This window comes from Tetrao urogallus (assembly GCF_951394365.1).
Source record: "Tetrao urogallus genome assembly, chromosome: 2".
Lineage (NCBI taxonomy): Eukaryota > Metazoa > Chordata > Aves > Galliformes > Phasianidae > Tetrao > Tetrao urogallus.
Genome location: NC_136814.1, coordinates 8,385,776 through 8,401,231, shown reverse-complemented (window position 1 = coordinate 8,401,231; position 15,456 = coordinate 8,385,776).

Sequence of the window (15,456 nt, the reverse complement as noted above, 5' to 3'; positions counted from 1 at the left end):
TCCTAGAACTGTAGCTGATCAAGTTGACTCAATCCCCAGTCTTCTCATCTCTACGCCATGCCATAATGTATTGAAGGCATGCTGAAAATGCACAGTCCTGATCCAGCTGCGCTACTTATGCATGATGATAGCAAGAGAGCACACTGAGACATGCACACAGAAGTAGTTTGGACCGGATCTCAGCAAAATGACCATGAGTGACTCATGTAGTCCTGCTCACTTTGATCTAACTGCTTGCCTTGATATGGAGGAGCAAAACGCCATAGCAGAGGGTCAGTGCTGACGCTGCCAAGCTTATTTCAAATGATACTTCCTCAGTGCTGTACAGAAACGGTGACTTCCTAAGCCTGATGATGAGAAACCAAGAATCAAAATCAATGGCTGCCTTTCTGCTTTTTGGACAGATTTTTTCTCACTGGATAATCCCTTTGTAGCTCCAGGGAGAATTTCTGGTAAGTTGTGTGTGTCATTGGTTGAAGCGCAGAGTCTGAGCAGTGTGGGATTTAAAGCCTAGGAGATGAACTACTTGCTTACAACTTTGCTCTGTGAGAAAATGTTGGTACATTTTTCTCTCTGATCCTGTAACTTGTAAGAGAGAAGGAAATAAATTGACTATTAACCAGTTTAATGCATAAATTACCCAACACTTTGTTTTTCTCTTTTCAGACTTAAAAAAGAACAACAACAAACACACCAAAGCAATCAACAACAAATAAACAGAAATGTGTTCAGTGTTTCCACCCTATCTACAGACAGCATGAAGTGTTTGTAGACTTGGGAGAAAACTACTGAACTTGACAGGTCGCTAACCGGTGTGTGTCCCCATTGCTTATGCTCCCCATTGTACAAACACTGCTGTATATGGTTGTTTTGAGCATCACTTCTTTCAGCCACTGGACACAAGTGTAGGAAACCCTATGATCTTACAGACTGACCTTGGCAAACTCTCCAAACAGTGGGAAGCACTATGGTCAGAACCGTAGACAAAAGGCAGTCAGCTGATGCAATCTGGCACAGCTTCCACCATGGAGATCATATCAGAACTAGAAGTAGTATTTATTGTCCTTGATGTAGATTGTAGTGAGAATCCAGTTAGACTGGACTTGGATTTGTGTGATAGGGTCAGACTTCAAAACTGAAGTCTGCAGCTGACTCATTAAATGGATAGAAATGCCATTTCTCAAATAGCATGGAGAACTGACAGTGTCTGACATTTCAGGATGTCTCTAAAACTCAAGTCTGGGATACATAACATCTGTAGCCCATCTGTGGCTTGCTTGGCTTTCCAGGTATCTTTCAGGAGTTACCTTAGAATTTAGCTGTCATAAACCAAACCAAAGTAGGGCAACTGTTTATTCTAAGGAAAAAATCTGTTCCTGCTGAAAGCAGCAGAAGTTAGGTTGGTAGGTGCCATATTTTTGCCTGGTTTCTCATAGTTGTATGAGATTGTATGTACAGGATGCTTTGGTGTTCTGTTTTTTTTTTTTCTCACTTGCGCTGTTTTCTTTTGGCTTTGGGGAGGAGGGTTGTGTCCCTGTAAGCTCCTCAGTAAGAGGTCTACATTTACATAGCTGGAGCCTGAGCATGGCTCACCGCTTATAACTGCTATTTCTGTCTGTTCTGCTTGAATTCAGATACCAATAGTCAATGGATACAAAGGCTACCCACTCCTGTTGAGGCAGTTTGCTACCATAGCTAGCATGTAGGACCAGAAGCATACTGTGTTCAGCAAGCACAGGATTAAATTTGGGTTGTTTTGTGATTAGCATTTTGTGGAGTAGAGGGATGGAGTTACATTTATAGTCAGTTCAGAACTTTACCCTGAAATATGAGCGTGTGCATAGTTTAAGTGACTTTTCAAGTGAGTCCAAAAATACAGAGTTTATCTCCAATCTGAAAATTTTAACAGAAACTCTTTGAAAATACTGTTTGTTTTAGACACCCCTCTGACTCTTCATTGGAATTGGTCACTGATGTAGGCTTGTTGATTTGTGCAGCTGAATATTTCATTGCCAGAGTTCAAAGGCTCCTACAGAATGCTCTGGGCAGAATCAAAGCTGGATTCCTCTACTAGAAATTCAGAGTACTTTCACTGACTTAATAAATGCAGAAGCAGATTTTTTCTTTTCTGAAGGGTCTTCACACTAAGTTACATGATTTTTCTCACCATTTTTGGGAATTTGGCAATTGTTGAGCTCATCTCACAATGATCTTGGCCTGCTTCTTAAAGATGCATATAATTGTGGTCTCTCAGCAGTAACAACTGTGTAAAGATGATTTCCATATTCTTGTTATGAGCTCAGTTTTTTTCTCAGTTTATTGCTGACCAGTGCATCTATCTGTTATTCTGGCTGCCGCATGTCAGTAGGATATTTTGAGTTTTCTCAGTTCTCTTATCATTTATTCTTGCATGTCAGGTAGTGTTTCAAGATAAACACCTCCAGAATAGCTATTTCTTCAACCTCATCCTAACCCCAGTCATGTTCTAGTGTGAATGCTGATTACAAAGACACTGTTTGACTTGTTTACAACCTTCTTGTTCCCTCTGCTTCCTGGGGCTCTCAAAGACCTTTTTTTTTTTCCTAGACATTTTCTTCTTGATGTACTTAACATATTTTGAATTATTTCTTCTGCACTTTATTCTTATGAATTTTTCTTTGATTTTTATTTTTCTTGTCCAAATTGATTCCTCTGTATTAAAGACACGTGGTTGGGATTTATGGTGCTTGAAATGGATGCATGTTTGGCCCTAAAACTCATCCCCTGCCATACTTCTGGGAAGGACTGCAACTTTTCTGTATGTCTAAAGTAAGTATTTCATTGAACTCTGACAGGCATATGTGGCACTTATGGGTCCAGAGAACATTTATTTAATCTCCATGAAGAGAGGCAGAGAGTGAAATCTTAGATCCATCCAAATCAATGGGGTTTTCCCTCAGTTCCAGCTGAGCTGTGCCTTTATGTCTGCGTTTGTGAACTGTAGTTTGGCCTCCAGCAAAATGTGACTGAAAACACAAAGCAGGATTTTTAGTCCCATATTCTGGGACGAGGGTCGGCTTATTATAGTAAGGGATGGATGATCTGGAGAACCAAGTTTTTTCCTGGTCCTCGAACTGGTCCCTAGAAGATACTTATTTAAATTTTAGTGTTTGCCTACCTGTAAAATAATAACGTTCCTCAACAGCACAGTGCCGTTAGAATGCTTAGTTTTGCTGGTGTGTTGCAGTTGTGTTTGAGGTTCTGGAGAAACATCTCCTTCTGGGACATGCTAAGCCCGTAAAGCAACAGATAAGCTTAAGCTACAGGTTTAGTTAGGTACTGAAGTGTGTTGCCTGGATGAGGCTGTAGTTTGTTCCCTATGAATTGCAGTGGTGTGTCCCAGTGGGAGTCATCTGGTTTGGTGACAAGCATAGTTTATTTTCTCAGTAGAGAAGTCTGCTGAAATCAAAGGTGGATTAAATGGTTTCTCTGTATTGCCATCCTTAGCTGAAGAGCAGTTTAAACAACAAAAACTGTCAAGAGTGCTTATTCAGAGAAGCAATGTTGGGAGCTGAAGATAAGAGCATTTATCTTCACGTCAAAACTACTCAGTGTCTTTGATGGACTCCCAGCACACTTTAACAAGGAGCTTAGGCTGGAAATGCTGGAATGCGAGGGGTCTGGGGGATGGTGTTTATCCCAGCGAAACGTGGCATACATCAAATCAATTACACGGTGCAAATGTATTTCCCCCCATCACTAGACTGCATTGCAAGCTCAGAAAATATGTTCTTCTAGGCAGTAGAAGAGCCTCCCTTTGGATGCTGATTTAATGTGAAATGTATATTAAAGGAGAAAGAGACAAAGAGAAAGAGAGGGAATCTCATATGTTCTGCAGCAGATTGCCACATTGATCTTGTCATTTAGGCAAACGCAGCCGAACCTGAGGCAATGAGTCTGTGGGATGTGCTGTATTTCTGTCATGAGCTGTCATCCTCAGAGAAGCACAAGAGAGGCGCCGTAACAGGGTGGAAAGTGTAGTAATAAAGGGATCAACGAGCCATTTAAGAGCATATCAAAGCTGGTGCCAGTTTGTTCCTGCTGGTTTGGCTTGTGCTCGCCTTCAGCAGCTAGAAGGCACTTTGCTTGTGCCTTCTCCCCCAATGAAGTGCTGATGGGGAAGAGGCAAGACATGAAGGAAGGACTCTTGTTTCCATCAGAGCTGCTCCCATGCATGCTGCTTGGCATGAATGCAGCTGTTCTGTGTGGCTCAGACCCCAAAAGACTCCTCTCTCTGCCTGCCTTTGCAATGGACAGGCAATGAGCTGCCCAGCCCTCCTAGCTGCCATCTCTGGATCAGCTCCTCAGTGAGCATTTCTCCTCTGAGCTTGCACCCCAAAATTACAACCAGAGTTATACATTGCTGACGGTCTATTTGGGAGCTGGCAGGAGCACACGCAGTTCTGCAGCAACGAAATCCTAGATCAAAAACTTTCCTGGAATAATTATCTCAGTCAGTGGCTTAAAAGCCTGGTTTTGTTTAAATGACCCTTTTGGGAGGCATTGCAAGACTGGTGAGGGCCACAGCAGGACAACCGGAGTAGCTTCCACCAGGCAATTCACTCAGACACACTAGCAAACTCTTCCTAATTACTAGCATGTCTCGAGCATCCCACTGCCTGGGTGTTCATACTATGCTGTCCAGAATGGTGTCAGCACCTTGGGATACTTGGGTTTCTCTGAGCAGAACAAAGACACTAGAGAGCGCCGTGTATTTGCAGATTTAGCGTTGGGAAGTGCGGTCTGATGTTGTGAGCGCTCCCTGAGGAGACAACAGGGGGGATAAGTGATTGCAGGACCCAGCCTGGTTTCCATGTCACTCCGCACGTGGACTCTGCCATCCTCTTCCTTGTGGGGAGGAGTGAGAAGGTCACGCTGATTCCAGCAGTGCTGGAAAATAACTGTTCTTGCATTTTCACTGTGTGCTGTCCTATATCTTTTCCCATTACCTAAGGTCCCCAAGCTGCTCTCTGTCCTAAATTGGCAGGGAAGCAGTTTGTATGGCATGGCATCACGTTGCTGATCATGCAGTGGTGCTGTCTAAACTTCCATTAGGGTAAGTTGGTTTTTTTTTTCTTCTTCTTTTTTTTTTTTTTCCCCAGTGGAATTTTTCCTATAGACAAAATGAGGCTTTACCAAAACCTGATTTATCTTTTGGAAGATGCCTTGCTTCATGTATTCAGAAGTACTTTTTAAACAAAAACTTCCACATTTTTTTTCTTTTCAGCAGAATGATATATAGATATTTCAGAATTTAAGTTTGCCATGTTTCTCCTCCTCTTCTTATGTCAGTAAGTGTAAAACGCTACATGAAGACATGTAGTCACTTTTCCTACTTCATCTCTTTTTATTGCTTTGTGAATGTTTTCTTGCCATTTCTGAAAACATTTCACATTGGAAAAGCTCCAAAATAGCAAAAGGCAAAGACAAAAGTGGAAAAGGAAAAAAGGTGACAGTGAAAAGATGTTCAGGAGGAACCATTTTTATTGCAGTTTCCAGCAGGAAGAAAAGAGAAGAGGGAATACACGTTTTGAGTTCATCAAAAGTCCTAAGGCTGTAAATGTTTAGAAGCTCAATTAAAAAGAGCAATCATATTTGGGCGTGTCTGAATGGATGTATTTTTTCCTGTCCTGTTTTGACCTTCCTTGATTCTCCTTGGCATTACTGCTGGTCCCCTCTGCCCCTTAGGCTGCGTGGGAGGCAGCTGGAAACTGCAGATAAGAAGGATCCGTGTGGTGGAGCAGCCTGGGAGCAGTGACCACAGGCTGGGAGGCTGGAGTTGTCGTGCTCTGGGAAAACTGCAGTCATTAGGTGCTGCTCAGAGGAGCTCCTGCCCAGAGAGAAGCCACAAATGGGGAGCCTGTGTACTTCGAGAGCTGGCCCTGTGCTTTCCATGCAGGGGAAGTGTGAGCTATCAAGCACAGATCCGGATGGTACTTCCATGGAAGATGATGAGCCTGGTAACAGGCGAAAGATTACTGACTGCAGAAATTGCTTTCCAGGAAGAATCTGTAGAGATTTTATCTTTTTTGTTTGGAAAATGCTGGGTCTCTGCAAATCACTGAGCACAGTGAAAAAGACAACTCTGTGAACAACGCTCTTGAAATGAAGAAAAATTAATCTTAATTTAGAAAAATAGGCAAAGTGCTCAAGCCCCAGCAAGGTCATGGAGGTAGAGTTTGGTGGAGATGGTGGCAATAAATTTGAAGATTTCTTCCCATTTCCTAGTGCACTGGCTGAGACGCTGGTAGGAAGCATGACGTGCCCCTCTGAAGGCTCAATATCCTATTAAATACTCTGAGTTAACTGTGCAGTACCAGCAAATTTTATTAATTAAACAGGAATGTAGATTTAACACCTGGTACCTTGTGAACAATTTATTGGAAGCCCCTCTGCACTTAATATCTAGCAGATGAATATGCAGATAGGATTCATGTTAGACTGATTGCTTACACTCTGTATTTCCATCTTTAAAAGCTCTGCCAAATGTTGACCAATTTTGATCGAATTTGGGCAAGGAGTAGAGTTCTGAAGAATACTTCTTCCTGGAAATCTGTGTCAGAAGAAAAGAGACCTGTGAGAGTATGGTCCTCATGGAAGGACAGCCCTGGGACCCTACAGCTTCCATCTCTGTTATCCAAGGAGTTGTAGTAGGAATAAAGATAGTAGGAGGGAGCTGGAAGGTTTTGTGATGGGAGTATTGCTGAGCCGCAAGTATCCTACAGGTATGATGGCTGGAGGGGGCGAAGCACATAGGATACAAACCTACAGAAAACTATTCCTCAGAGTTCTGCTGCTCAGAGAACAAGGCGGTTGCTGGGAAGGCTGGATTACAGCTGGATTTCTCCATCACACTGGTTGGCATGTGTTGTGTTACAAGCGGGCAGGGGCCTTTTGCCTACAGTACGCCGAGGAGAGCAGTGCTATTAATAGTTTCCTTACTCAGGATGGCTTTACTCCAAGCCTCTGGGTAATTTATATCTCAGGTAGGCATGCTGTTGTTTAACAAGGATAAACACTGAGAAATGAGAGCCTGATGTGGGACCATATGCTCTATAAGCAGCAGCAGGGTTTGTGAAGGGTAGTTCAATATTCTTCGTACTGCAGGAACAAGCATAAGCAGATTTTTTTAAATTGGATTTTGAGACAAAGCACAGCTGGTACAAAGCTACAGCAGGAATTCAAATACTGCTATTTATTAATGCAGTAAGTGATTATTTACAAGTCATGGTTTTTTTTTGTTTACTCTTTAGTACTCTGACAGCCATAGACCTTTGCAAAAATCAACTGCTTGTTCTTGCAAAGCCACTAGAATGACAGTATTTTACCTACAGCCTCTGGGAGGCACTTGACAAGGCAGGAGAACTGGGATTACCTCTTGAAGGTTGTGGCTTCTATCTTCTTTGGCAAAGAATGGGTGGGAAGCAAGAGACAAAGCATGTGTAAATGTCCTTCTTGTAAGCACAAAAATAGCGAGTTGGAAAGAAGTCATGCACAACTTGACTATTTCTCTTCTCTCTGCTTAGAGAACTAGAAAAAGTGTGTTTGACAAATGAGTTATTTTATCAGCCCTTCAGCAAAAGAAAACCTTTTTGAGCATGAAAAGCGCCATCTTTTTCCAGTTACTTTGTTGTTCTCAGTGTTTTGGGAAAGATGGTCATTCAGAGATTTATTTTTTTTTCAAGCTTGGTATTGTTTTCTTTTTAAACAGGAAAAGAGCTAGCATATTTAGCATGTAGGGACATTAACTGGTTGCCTCTTCCCTGCTTAAGACTGTACGTGGAAAATGAAAACCCAGCAACCGTCCTTAGTGCACATGGGCTTCATAGGCTCCATAGTATTTGGCACAAGGCAGCGTGCAAGATGAAAGTGTGTCTCTTGACAGCCAGCTTCATATTGGCAGCCTTTACTCCAGGCAACAAATTAATCCACTCAACTGTGTTCTGCATAATTGTTGATACTGTCTTAATTGGTACCATACGTTTCTCTGTGTCGACATGTCTGTCATGTTAATGTCTGGGGACTATTGTTTCCTGCCAACTCGGGAACAGCATAGCCTGCTCTATCCTTACTAAGCCCCTACCTAAAGAGCCTCGGTAAGAAGTTTGACATTATGGCAAAGAGAAAATCTAGAGCCATGTTGAGGCATGATTCAAAATTCACGCAGAGGAGACTCCTGATTTCAGTAGCACTAGGAGACGAGCCAGCTCATCCAGGGTTCCCTGAAGACAATCCAGTTCAGATCAAGTCAAGTCCAAAGGCAAAAGAGCTCATTTGCCTGTTCCCAGGAAACATGCAGTGGGGGCTGGCAAGCATTTTCTAAGTGTGTTGCAGATAAGCTACAGGGCAAGACAGCTGCAGAGCTAATTGACCCCAGTACACTGGTGGCTTTGTGGATCGGGATTAGCATTTTGAATTTTACTCATTAATGAAGTGGCAGCCAAGGCAAGTGCAGGCTGCCCTCCTTCCCTCTTTCCATATGCTATGGTAGAGAAGATCCTGGGGAGGTAGAGAGCTGGGTACAGCCCAGGTGGAGAGGACTGTGCGTGAGCATTGACAGCAGTGGCTCCCAAGAGGAAAAGGCCATCTTGTTTCTCCTGCTGCCTCATCTCTTAGATGAGAATAAATACCATTGTTTTGTTTCACCAAGGACAGTTATTAAAGTCTGTGAGCAGTCATGATCTATAGACGTAGGCATCTCACTGAGTACCGTATAGAAAATGAATAGTTCTGTGTTCAGATAAATGCTGGAACCATACACAGTAGACAATACATGGGCCAACAACATAAGTGGTGTGGATCAAATGTTGAATAATTTTTTATTCATTTGGTGCCCCCTCTGCTAAATGCTGAATTATCTGGCGTGGAAAAAATGTTATGTGATTGTGAAATACAAGGCTCTAGCATAAGGTAATGGGCAGGGAAAGCACATGAGTTTGTATAGGCAACCTCACTTTCAGCACTTCCAGATGCTGGGTTACTAGACTTAGTTCTGCAATGAGTTTTTTTTACTGTACTATAGACTTTGAACACACACACACACACACGCTGTCTCATTTCTTCTCGTTCTGCTCACGCAGTTAATTTGATATGAACTGCACTAATTTATATTGTTTTATGTGCCATCATCTCTTGTTCAATCTGTTGGCTAGTTTTTAGACAAAAATGTTTACCTAGAGATGAAAGAAAGAACACTTCTCCCTGACACTTGTGAGAATATGTAGGCTACTGCTAGGCTTGGAAAGCTCATTTAAGAGAGCAACAGAACAAATGGAAACATGTTTTGTGGAGGTTTTAAACTCATGTTGGCTCTTGGATTTAGAGAAGGGAACATCAGGAGGGGAATAATGAAGAACTTTTGCATGGTCTTTTTCAAGCATAACTAGAAAATAGGAGAGATGCTCCAAAAGTAATGCTTCCTATTCTATTTTGTTGGCCCAGGACGTCAGAGGTGGATGTTGATGGTACGGCAGTACTGACTGAACCTTCCCACCAATCCCATTATCCGTGTTGTTGCTGTGGGACAGATGGCAGGAGAGGGGCAGTCTAACAGAGTGGCACCTGACACGGAAATGTGTCTGAAGCAAAGAGGTGTCATGTAATTCCTTCATGTGCAAACAACGGCACCCACTGGCATTTGTCGGTGCTTGCTAAACATTTATGGAGACCAAATAGTGAATGTGAGCACAGTGAGGAGAGGGTGGTGCATTTCAGCAGTGGTGACAGTGACATGAAAGACAAGACATATTCCACATGGCCATGCAGATTTGTATAAGCATGGCAAGCAGGCTCCTGTTCATCGCTGGTGCAAATGCATTGCTAATGGTGATGACTGCATTGAAAAATAGTGCTTTGTAGCTGAGAATCTGCTCTATCAAATAGTGTTACTGTGTTCTTTTTATCTGCTGTAGTTTCCATGGAAATAAATAGGAGGCATTACTTTTGGAGTAACCTGCGTATGCCAGCTGAACTATAGTGTTTTATTTCTGAGCGCTGGTGTCCTCAGAAACCTGCTTTTTGCATGTGCAGTGCAGTGGCAATGTTGACAATCATACTGCTAAAAACAAATGTCATTCTTTAAAAAGCTGCGGGCTGCCTCACCCTTTGTGGTTTCCAGAAACTGGTAAAAAAAAAAAAGCTGCTTCAGCAAATTGACACAAGAGACAGATAACTTGGCTGAACTGAAGGAAAACTTTAATGCAAAAAAATTCAAAATGGGACCTCCAAGCTGTTTCTAGCAGCTCCATACACTGTTAGTGTGCCAAAGCACATTTGCAGTGCTGAGAGTGTCCTGCCTGATACAGCTCTAAACAACCAGGCAGCCCCACAGTTTCCACTTTGAATCCTTGCTGGCCTTGAAGCTGAAGGGGTTCAGATAACAGCTGGATGTTGCTTAAGTGCATGAGGGAGCCTTCCGTAAGCTCAGGCACCGCAGATAGGTGCAGATGAGGAAAGCGGTGTTTCTGGACAGTGGGGAGAGATGTAGGCTCCTTGCACAGCAGGATCAGAATCACTGAGCTCTTCTAATGAGGAACAACCCAAGTGGAGGTTTGAGACCTCACACAAAGCGAGTTGGACTGGATGATCTTAGTGATCTTTTCCAAGCTTATTGATTCTATGATTCTGTGGACTCAGTATCTTTCAATGTCTTTGAGTTTATGCCAGCACAGACAAGATGCTTCAAAAGGAAATAAAACCTATCCAGTCATGATTATTTTATGAACTGCCCCCCTCTTTATAAAGTGATGTCTGGGGAGCTTTTCAGATTTCTGCACTTGTCTTGTGTTCTTCAACCTGTGAAGAAATCATCCTAGCTAGGCTTTCCAGTGGGCTTTGAAACATTTATCAACACTTTACGCTGTAGCAACAACTCTGTAAAGAATCATCGAAGATGTATTTTGCCAGCATTTGGAGATAACATTGTCTTATAATAAAAGGGTATAAAATCAAATCATAGCCATATCCCATTTCATAATGCACTTGACCATGAGGGAGAGTTGAACTCTCCATCTGCTGATCGGATATTCAGGACAGTGCTGCCTCATTCCCCTGCTGCTTTAGTGGCATGTGGTAGCAGTTTTGTAGGACAGGAAGTTTATATTATCTTTTCCAATTGAAACTTTATTAAAGTCTAAAAAGAAATTGGGATTTGGATAGGATACTGAATCTAATGTTACTTGAGCATTTTGAAAGATCATTTAAGGACCTCAAAGGATGACAAACTAGGCTGCCTGATTCCTCTAAACTATATGTTGATTTTCATGAAAATTCCCTTTACAAATACATTCCTGTTAAAAAGCGATGACTTCTTTTCCCACCTAACTATCCGGTTTGAGCAAAATGCCACCGTGTTCTCCATTCCTCCTATATTTCCAGTAGTAAAAGTTCTGCAGTTTTCTGGGGAAGAAAAGGTCACAAACAGAACTGGCTCAAACACTGTAATGGCTTTTGTTTGTGTCTGGTTTTGACTTTGTCTAAGCAGACAGCCACCAACACTGCTTATCTCCAGAGGATGTCTCTTGTGGAAATGGACATGCTCTTCTGAGGCCAAGGGAGGAGCGGTGCCTTGCCTTATAGCTGCCTGTAGGCTGTACTGCTGGGTGCCTGCCTGCTTCTACCTTGTCCCTGCATTCTGACAGTCTATGGTTGCTCAGTTTTTGAGGGTAACAGTTTCAGTCCAAGCCAGAACCACTGTAAATCACATACTAAAAATGTTTTACAAGCCTGTGTGCCAAATGGGAAACATGCACACAGGGTGCATTGTTCGCACATGGCTGTAACTGCAGCCAGAAATAGCGGGAGAAGGGGAATGGGGCCGTGTAAAACTCAATGGAAACACTCTGCAGTCACGCAGTTACAAGACCACAGACCCCTTCACAGCTTGCTGGCTCCTTGCATCTGCGTTTGGCTCCCAGGCCCAAGCAAAGATGCCCCCAGAGCATCCAGGAGCCAGACAAATTCAAATCCCTGGTCACCGGATAGAGGCTGCAGATAGTGGCAGTGGGAGAAGGGTCAGCTTTGCCTGGTGCCTCAGGGCAGAGAAGGGTCCAGGCAGCAGGGAGTCTTGGGGATAAGATGGGTTTGAAGGATAGGGCATTTGAGCAGGAAGCAACAAATTGGCATGAGCCCCAGAATCAAGGGGAAAGCATCCCCAGTTAAGCAGACACAGGACTTAAGAAGGTTATGCTTTTGGCCTGGTCCAGCTAAACCTTGTCTACTTGTTTTTTTCAGGTGTGCAGACAAGGCCAGGGACTTGTTAAATGGGAAGCAGTAACATTATGTTTAACATAATTACAGCATTTATATTTGAAGAAACAACTTGAAATAATTTTAGCTCTAACAATGACTCTGATATTTTAGACAGGCTTTTATCCATGCTCATGAGTCTTTCTTTTTTACCCCCAGGTTAAACTTGAACTTCATAATCACTGATGATGTGAAAAGATACAATTAAATAAATGTATTTGAAAAAAATTGTGTTAGGATGCTGCCAAGCATTGCACAGGGCTCACCTCTCCTAACTCTTCCCTGGTGTTGCAGCTAGGCTCTCTTCCAAAAGTTTTTACACCTCGCATAGTTTTCTTGGCCTCGCTCAGAGCTCTACCCCAGTGAACAGCCATGGGAGATCCCACGCTGTGCCTAGCTGGGATAGTAACATCTGAAATGACAAGGCGGTATGAAGTAAGTGAAACGTGATGAGTTTCAGACCTGGTTTGAACTCTGTGTTGAAAGACAGAGCAGGGCAAGGGAGATCTAGGCTGCCTTTGTATTTGGTAATGTTGGCTGCCTGTGCTCTTGCTGCTGCCATGTGTTGTTGTGTGCTGCAGAAGAGCTTCACATTCTGCAACCCATCCTCTACAGCTCCTGTGCCAGGGAGCTGAGCAGCTACCTCCTCCTGGCCTTGGCCTCTTATTTTGGTCTATTTTGTAGACTTTTGGATTTGGAACTCTAGAAGCCAAAGCCAGTCTTTAAAATAACCTTTACCCTATTCCACCCAAGGTTTTTATAAGGGCCGCTTGGTTGCAAGGTCAGTCAGCTGGTACGGCAGATGTGGTATCTTCAGCAACCAGTCAGTGTGGATGTACTGCAGAGAGCAGGCAAGAAAAGAAATGAACAAAAGTATACTTTTGAGATAACCAATCCTGCTCTTAAGGGGAGAGAAGGAGTGCCTAGAGGCTGGTAAGAGTCTTTGCATCTACCTCATCCAGTCCCTGCTGAGCACGGATCCAACTGCAATGAGCTGCTCAGAGTCACGTCTGATTGAAGTTTGCGTATCTCCAAGAACAGGAAGCCTGCTACTGTCCTGCATTCCTAGTGGTGAAAACACTTCTAATGGATGGCAGATCTTCCTGCTTTCCATCTTGTGCTCCTTGCCTTTTGTCTTCCTCCTGTGCATCCTGAAGAGGAGCCTGTCTCCATCTCTACCGTAACCCTCCAGCAGTACGGAAGGAACAGGGCACTTGGCTGGTTTCTCAAATGCAAGATGAGAGGAGTGAATAGCTCTGTAAAACAGCCTGTGTTCTGTGCACGAAGAGAGTGAGGCTATGCTGATGGTGACAGTACTTTGCGTTGGAGAGTTCATTATTAATTGTGTTATCTAGACTTGAATGCTCTCTTTGTCGTGTACTAAACAACCATTGTTTAACAATGCAAAGCACTCCATCTCTGGGTTAAAGAATATATCTGGGTTCTGTCTTTCATTAAATTTGTTCTGCTGTGTGTGCACAGCATTCCTTTCCACTTAGCCAGCTATCCTCACAGGCTTTTAAGCCAGCAAGGCCATAAAAATATTTACATTTTTCTATAGTACTTGGTCTTTACATAGTCAAACAAGTATGGCACTCAGTAAGAAGTGGTGGGACTTGGATTCAGCAGGAGCGTGTCATATGGGGCTGCAGAAGGCTGCCATAGCTGCTCCCATCTCTGCAGTGAGAGAATCATTCCCTTCGGAGCGAGGCTTCTTCACAGTTGCCCCAGAAAAAACCTTTGGAGGGAAAGTTCTTTTTTAAAATCTAATTTAAAGACAGATGTGGTTCTCGTTCATGACAGGTCTGACACACTGTTAAAGCGTCATATAACACAAGAAGGCTGTGAAACGTGGCCTCAGAATTGCTTCAGGCTGTCAGGATAGCATGAGAATCATCTCTCCTGAGTCAGTCTTGATCCTTCACCCATTCCCCTGCATGCTGCTTATGTCACCTCTGATTGATGGTGAAGAATCCAGCCTCTGGGGCTTATCATGCTGAGCAAAGGTTTTTACTTTTGTGGACATGTCTGTTGTTCTCTGTTCTTTGTACCCAGGTTTTGGAGCAATCGTGGCAGCTAGGTAAAAAGTGAGCTGGGTTCGAGGAACCAGGCTGCAGCACAGATACAATGAGGGGTGAGTGCTCCAGTCCTGCAGCACTGCCAGTGCTCACTGGCAGAGGAATTTGCTGGATCCAGATGTCCCAATTCCATTGAAGTTCAGTGGATGTCCTGAATACAGGCAGTCTGTCACATACACCACGCTGTTGCAAGTGAGTCTTAAGTAGCTGCAGGGATTTTTCAGCATGCCTGGGCACCTTGCTCCTGCTAATGTCAGTGTTAGGTAGCAGCCTTGGCATGTCTGAAAATCTCACTAGACATTTACTGCAATTCTACTCACTGAAAGCTCTCAGTCAGTCTCCTTTTCCTTTTGGCTGTACTGGGAAGAGAGTGAACAGAGGTGAAGGCCCCAAAACTGCTGAACCTAGTTATCCTGAAAGGCAGAAAATCCTTTCCAGATATGAAGAAAAGCAGCTTATCTCTCTTCCTCTATTGCAAGGCAAAGCCTTTAACTGAATTTATATATGTATTTTTACAACTATGTGTATATATATATAGGTATACTTAAATAGCAGCGTACTTGTGTATATAATTTTGTGTAAGCAGTACACATTATGCTGCCCGAGGTATCCACTCTGAGTCAAGAACCAGTTTCTATAAAAGTCATAACATATTCCTCAGTTCTACAGGATAGATATATGAATTCAATTTTATCTACCTTTACATAAGTATGAGACCTATGAGACCACAGACCTATGTACTCATCACTCTCATTGTAATTCCTAAATATATCGTGTGCATGATCTATCTAGGATAGTTCGTAAGTAGAAATATAGATAGGGTTTGTACCTTGGCAAAGTGTAGGCAGGCTTTACGAAAGTATTTCTTTCTCTTTTGTTCTGCCACAGACACATGGCACAACTTCCCAAGATGTCCCTTGAGGAGCACAGGGAGCACTCCTGGGCGGTTCGTGCAGCAGGAGGCACACCTTGAAGCCATCCTGCTGCAGCTAGCACTGATGTTAAACGACTCTGTGCCAATCACACTACTGTAGCAAATGCTAAATGAATTTGATGTTGAACACTTACATTCTTACCTTTCTCAATAACTCTG